At 35.3% G+C, this 6,784-nt stretch overlaps 1 pseudogene; it reads left to right on the top strand.

Moving 5' to 3' along the window:
• The first annotated feature begins 765 nt into the window (after positions 1–765).
• Positions 766–6,770, top strand: LOC120180982 (annotated as a pseudogene).
• Positions 6,771–6,784: the final 14 nt, after the last annotated feature.

Below are 6,784 nucleotides of genomic sequence, written 5' to 3'. Positions count from 1 at the left end.
AATAAGAAAAAAAATTCTCTCTGTGTCCAAGTTTACTAGGAACAATCATGTGCTCTTCGAGTTTCATGCTAAAGGTCATTGTGTACGTGGTGAAGCTTTTCCAAGGCAAATTGCATGATGGGCTGTATATATTTTCAATTGACAACTCCACATATACTTATGTCAAAGTTGAGGCTAATACGATTACAACTTCTTCTAGGGGTTATGATTTATGGCATAGGCGTTTAGGACACTCTACCCATGATACATAAGTAAATGTTTGCAAAATTATCAATGTAAAAGTTTCGAATGATATGAATAATATATATGGAGTTTTTCCTATGGGAAAACGTCATAAGCTATCATTTTCTAATTCAAAAAATATACATAAAGCACCCTTTAAGTTAGTTTATATTGATTTTTGGGTCCTCGCATGATGTTTCGAATGGATTTTGTTACTACATTACATTTGTTGATGTATATTCTAGGCATATATGACTATCTTCTCAAGAAAAAATCTTAAGCAGTTTCAGCCTTTCACATATTCCAACAGATGGTTGCAACACAGTTTGGGTTGCCTATCAAAGCCATCTAAGATGATTGGGGAGGAGAATACAGGACGCTATCCTCGGTTTTGCTTAAAGTTGGTATTACTCATAGGATTGCTTGTCCACATACCTTCGAGCATAATAGGGTTGTGATATGAAAGCATAGGCATACAATTAAGATTGCACTTATCTTGTTAGTCCAAGCATCAATGTCTTTACGTTCTGGTCCTACGCAGACATGACTATAGTGCATTTAATCAACAGGTTACCTGCAAAGGTATTGCAAGGTGTATCATTAGGGGAGAAATTGTTTACACGAATTAATGAAAGTGTTTGGATGTCGATGTTTTTGTTATCTTCAACCGTTTTAGAAACATAAAATGGCATTCAAATCATAATTCTGTACTTTTTTTAGTTAGAACCCTCAGCACAAAGGGTTCCAATGCCTTAGTATGGATGGTATGATATAAGTATCATGTCATGTAATATTTGATGAGTCTACGTTTCCGTTTGCAAATGCAGGTATACCTGGGTTGAAGAACATGACATCTAGTTCTGGTGGTCGAAGTTGTTTGTTGGTTGTGCTCAACAACGTCCATTGCCTTGCATAGAGGATCAAGCTCATAGGAATAATGTTAACTCCTCTGGGATTAGAGTGTCTAACCAATCGTCAGTATCGATAGGTGATAGAAGTTTGATATTTAGTTCTCTGAATACATCATTTCCAGGGATTGTGTCTTCAAGTCAAGATACCTAAGTCAAGTTTAATTTGAAGCTTGTTAGAAGATTAGATGATGATGTTACTCAGGTGAAGGTGATGGAGGACAATCTAGTAATACTGCAACAAGGTTAAATCGACACCCAATGCTGACTAGGAGTAAGTGTAGAATTTTTAAACCAAAGACTCATGTGAGTACATGTGATAACATGGAACCGATCAATGTCTGTTAAGCTATGCAGTCTCCCAACTGGAAGGAAACAATTCATATTGAGTTTGATCTTTTGAAGAAGAATGACACGTGATCATTAGTTGAATATCCTGAAAGAATGTTTGTTATGGGCTGCAAGTGGCTTTATAGGCTGGAAAAAAACCTAGATGGGTCAATCAGCGCTACAAGATACGACTTGTTTAGGATTTAGAGAGTTTATGATTTAAGGAAACGCTCAATCCAGTGATGAAGTTTTTCGCGTTAAATGTTGTTTTGGCACTTATATTATCTTATTAGCTTATTGGCACTTGTCGTGTTTAAAAGTGGCAATTAAGAAAATTTGATGTGAACAATGCCTTCCTTAATGAAGATTTGAATGAGGATGTGTTTATGCAACAACCGTCAGGATTCAAGCAACAATCTTCAAGTGGAATGCAACTTGTGTGTAAGTTGCATAAAGCATTATATGACTTAGGATGAGCGCTGATGAACTATCATGCTAAACTGAAACAATGCTTAATTATTATAGATAAGATTTAAGGAGTCAAGAGTCGATGCATCTCTCTTTGTTAAAAATAAGAGGTACTTACACATACATGCAGGTATATGTCGATGATATTATTATCGAGAGTAAAATGAAGAAATTGATAGTGTTGTGAAGTAGATGAATGAGGAGTTTTCACTAAAAAAATTTGGTGGGCTTAATTATTTTTTGGGTATTGAAGTAAAAAGATCTAATGGTGTCTTGATTTTCAGTCGGAGGAAATTCATACTTGAATTATTAATTAAAACCAAGATGAACAATGCCACCCTACTTTCATGCCAATGAATTTGTCATCAAAACCAACTCAAGATGATGGCAGTAAGCTTGACAATGCTCATGAGTATTGTAATATTGTCAGTGCATTATTGTATGCGTGTCATACGAGGCTTGATATTACTTTTATTATAAACAAGGTAGCTTAATTCATGCATTCATTTTATCAACTTCATTTCCTGGAAATCAAGAGGATCCTAAGGTACTTAGTTGCTACATTGAACCATGGGCTAGTGTTTACTCCATATACCTTAGCATTGTGTGTGGTAGCATTTGTTGATGCTGACTGGGGAGGAAGCCTAGATGATCAATAATCGATTTCAGGTCATTGTGTGTTCCTAGGCAACAACTGGTTACGTGGAGCTCGAAGAAAAAGAAATCTACATCTCGGTTAACCATGAAGGCTAAGTATAGAAGTGTAGCTGATGCTACAACAGAAGTAACTTGAGTTCGTGCACTGTTGATAGACATGGGTGTGGTGCAGCATGAGACAGTATGACAACACCAATGCTATTACAATGAGAACAAATCTAATTTTCATGCATGTCTGAAACATGTTGATTTAGATGTGCATTTTTTCCATGGAAAGGTGGCAACAAATCAAGTCTACATCAATTATGTGCCAGGTAATCATCAAGTTGCATATGGCCTAACGAAGCCTTTGTCTAAGGCTTCATTTGAGGTGTTTCGAAAAATGATGTGTAAAGTCACTTGAAGGTGGAGAGGAAGAATAAGGAGGGAGAATGTTAAACTATAAAAACTAAAGTTGGTACTCGATTGAAGCTGATTCGGATAGCTGAGTTTGTTAGGTTGTTATATCAAGCAGTTAGGGTTAACTACATTGTGCCGCACTATAAATAATGCTCTTCAGATATGAATAAAGTTTTTCAATCTCATTTCTAAATGTTTAGTTCTTTGTGAATTTCAACAACGAGCAATAACTTTGCAATAAAAATTGTTTATCAGTTGAATAAACCATGCTCAAAATGTAGTAGTTTAAGCAACTTGTGGAAGGGGACAATAACCTTTAGAGATGTTCTCAGATCCATGGCCATTGACAGCTAGACTAGCCTCCTAGACCCTAGTTAACAATTAAAGCCCACAGTTTAGCTTGGTGCTTCTGCACATTTATTTTGAGAGACTGGTGCAGTCTTTCATTAATTAACATGTCCTAATCGTCATAGGATATAATGTGAGAATATATTATCTTCCTTATGAATCTATCCTTGCTATGTGGTTAGACAAGTAGTATACCAATGGTTTTGTCCGTAGACCCTTTGCAATCAATGTTCATTAGTGTTAGTTATAACCAGGGTATCACATCGCGATATTACGGTCGTGCCACCGTCCGAAACTGTTATTCATGGATTTTGCAGTGGGTCACGGATTCACACCGATCGCGATCGATTGCGCTCACAATTTAATGGAAAACGAACGATTGTGCCAATAACGAGACGCAATCACCGTTATTCCAACCGTTATTGAAAAAAAAACTTAAGGAAAGATGATTTTTTGTGTTCATCGTCACCAAACCTGTATTTTTCTTTCTTTCTTTCTAAATTCACATTTTTTATACATGCATGTTGAGATTCAAAAGGAAAAATAAAATGAAAAAGTAAAAAGGAAGAACGAACTTGTTTTGTGGGTCTCGTCGGAGTGGAATTCACTGTAATCGGAAAAAAGAATCTTCGTCGAAGTTTAAGATTGTTGAAGAAAAAGAGAAAAACATTCACGCTCTAAATTTAGGCTAGAACATGTTATGGTTTTGGAGTTTTTTACTTGTTTTTTATATTGAGTGTTGAGAGAAGAGAGTACAAAGAAATGAGGAAGAAATGAGAGAACATGCGGGGTGGGAGTGGGGGTGGGGATATAGTTTAGGATTAAAATATTTTAGGGTTTATTAAGCTTAAAACAAAACATTTTGAGTCTATTTTTTGAGAAGTAATTTATAAAATATATCTTTAAGGAATATATTAATTTTTCATCATTTCATTTTTAAAATTTATAATTTAATATATAGTTTAGAATATAAACTTTAATTTTTGTTTAATTTAATCTTAATTTCATTAATTTAAATAATAATATGTTCACAATGTTATCATTAATTAATTATCTTATCCTATTATCGAAATTTTAAAGTCTTTTATATATTCAAACTGTATTATATATGTCATTTTAGCTTAGAAAACATTCTAAAAATTATTAAAAATGACTCCTTATAATTATAATTATTATGTTTTATGATAACTTGTGCGAAATTTAAAATAATTCACGACCGCAGTACCCGCAGTGACCGTAATGGCATATGTTATGTCCGCAACCGCGATAAACACGACGCGACCGAAAACGCAACCGCGAAAGCTATTTAAATCCCTGGTTATAACCAATTAATTATTCTAGGTGGTTATTCAGTTGGCTAGACTTACCCTAATTTTCATCACTTTCTCGAAAGACATAGTTTCTCTAGACTTTGTTACAGTGGATGGTGATGTCTATAATTTATTTATATTTTGCTTTGCCTTCTCATGGTATTTTGTTTTGATTTTTTGGTCATTCAGTTCAGATATGTCTTTGATGGCATAGAGGAACAATGTGGACAGTAACAAACCCATCACTTGTGTTCTCTTTTATGGACTACACTTTCCGGCTTCGCAAACTTATACCAGAGAATACTTGGAAAAGTATCCTTTTATCCCAGTACTTTGCTCAAATTCTCCTACTTATCTACTTTTTGGCTGCAGAATTGCACCTATTGTCCAACAGAAGCGAACCATATTTCTTGTTTTTCCTTTCCTAAATGTGTTGAATCTTTTGCATTTCACATTGAGCTTCTCGTAGGTTGATGAATTGCCCCTCGAGCAAGTTCCTGATCATGTTGGGAACTATGATCTCTGTGTTTTAAAAACCATGCGGTTCGATTCAAATGTCATAGTTCGTGCAAAACAGATAAAGCTTATAATGCAGTTTGGTGTTGGCCTAGAAGGTCCTTATTCTTTTATATTATAATAGTCTGTAGCTTAAAGCTTTTGTCACATTACAATTACTGCATTAACTTTTCGTTTTTCATACTTGAGCATGAAGGCGTTGATATTGATGCTGCTACGAAGAATGGGATAAAAGTTGCCAGAATTCCTGGGGATCCTACTGGAAATGCTGCATCTTGTGCTGAAATGGCTATATATCTTAATGTTGGGTCTTCTTCGGAAACAGGTTTATTTATTTTATTAGCCAGGACTTGCATCGCTTTAATATGTTCTTATGGTTCACTATATTCTTATTTGTCTGATTTGTGGCACACAATTTCCTATGTGCAAGTTGAAGTATTTGATGCACGTATTTGTAGTAACCCTCAACTTTAAAATTCATTTTCTGTATTGTCCTCGATACTTAAATTTGTGGCGGTGTTGCAGAATGAGATGCTAATATCTGTAAAGCAGAAAACGCTTGAAGAGCCTACTGGGCACAAACTTCTTGGAAAAACGGTCAGTTTCTGCTTTATCTTTTCAGTTTTCACTTTGCTTCGGCATTACTTTTAGATTCTCGCATGAAAATCTTGTTCGTGAAATTTGGACCTGTGCTTTCTCTTTCACTTTACATGGTGACCGACTCTAATAATATACTTGATGAGCAAATGCTTGAACTTCATAATTTTGATTATATCAGCTAACAAAAAGAAAAGTTTTCTTTTTTCCTTCTCTATTTCCTGGAAATGAAATGTTAGTTTAATTTTCACGAAGTAGACCTGGGATGTGAAGATATTGGAATTGAACTGGCAAAGCGCCTGAAACCATTTGGTGTTAAAGTTATTGCTACAAAAAGGAGATGGCTCTCAAATTCGGAACTTCTTACCCCCAAAAGTATAGAAGATTTATTAAGTAAATAGTGTTAGCTCAGTTGCAATGTCATTTTCATTCATTCAGGTTTTCCGAGTATTGATTCCAAGAAATAGTAAGTCTGCAGAACTTATTTCATACAATTGAGATATTTCAGTTTTTCAGGTTGGCATAGTGAACAGGTCCTTAATATCTTCAATGAAAGGTTTGTTTTAAAGGCTTCTCTTTTCTATAAACTTCCAGTGTTTAGTTTTCTAACGATATGGTTGTTGGTTTAAGTAATCGGAGGATGTTGATGTTAGCAATAGTGGGAGCCCTTTTGGTGAATATTGCTCGAGGAGGTCTACTGGACTACGAGGCTGTTGTGCACCATCTGAAGTCTGGACGGTTGGGGGCTTAGGAATGGACGTTGGATGGAGAGAACCATTAGACCCTGCTGACCCCATTCTGAAATTCAACAATGTTATACTTACACCCCTTGTTTCTGGGATTACTGAACATTCTTGCAGATCCATGGCTTAAGGTACACATCTTATCGACACTTTCAGATTTTAAAAGTAATATGGATTTCCAAGTCTGATTGTTGCTCACATTTTGCTAATTCCAGGTTGTTGGTGATGTTGCCTTACAACTTCATGCTGGAAACCATTTCACAGTGATATAGTTGGCTCAGAATCA

The sequence above is a fragment of the Hibiscus syriacus genome, unplaced genomic scaffold, assembly GCF_006381635.1.
Source record: "Hibiscus syriacus cultivar Baekdansim isolate YM2019G1 unplaced genomic scaffold, ASM638163v2 tig00003715_pilon, whole genome shotgun sequence".
Taxonomy (NCBI): Eukaryota; Viridiplantae; Streptophyta; class Magnoliopsida; order Malvales; family Malvaceae; genus Hibiscus; species Hibiscus syriacus.
This window is presented reverse-complemented; position numbering and strand designations above follow the sequence as displayed.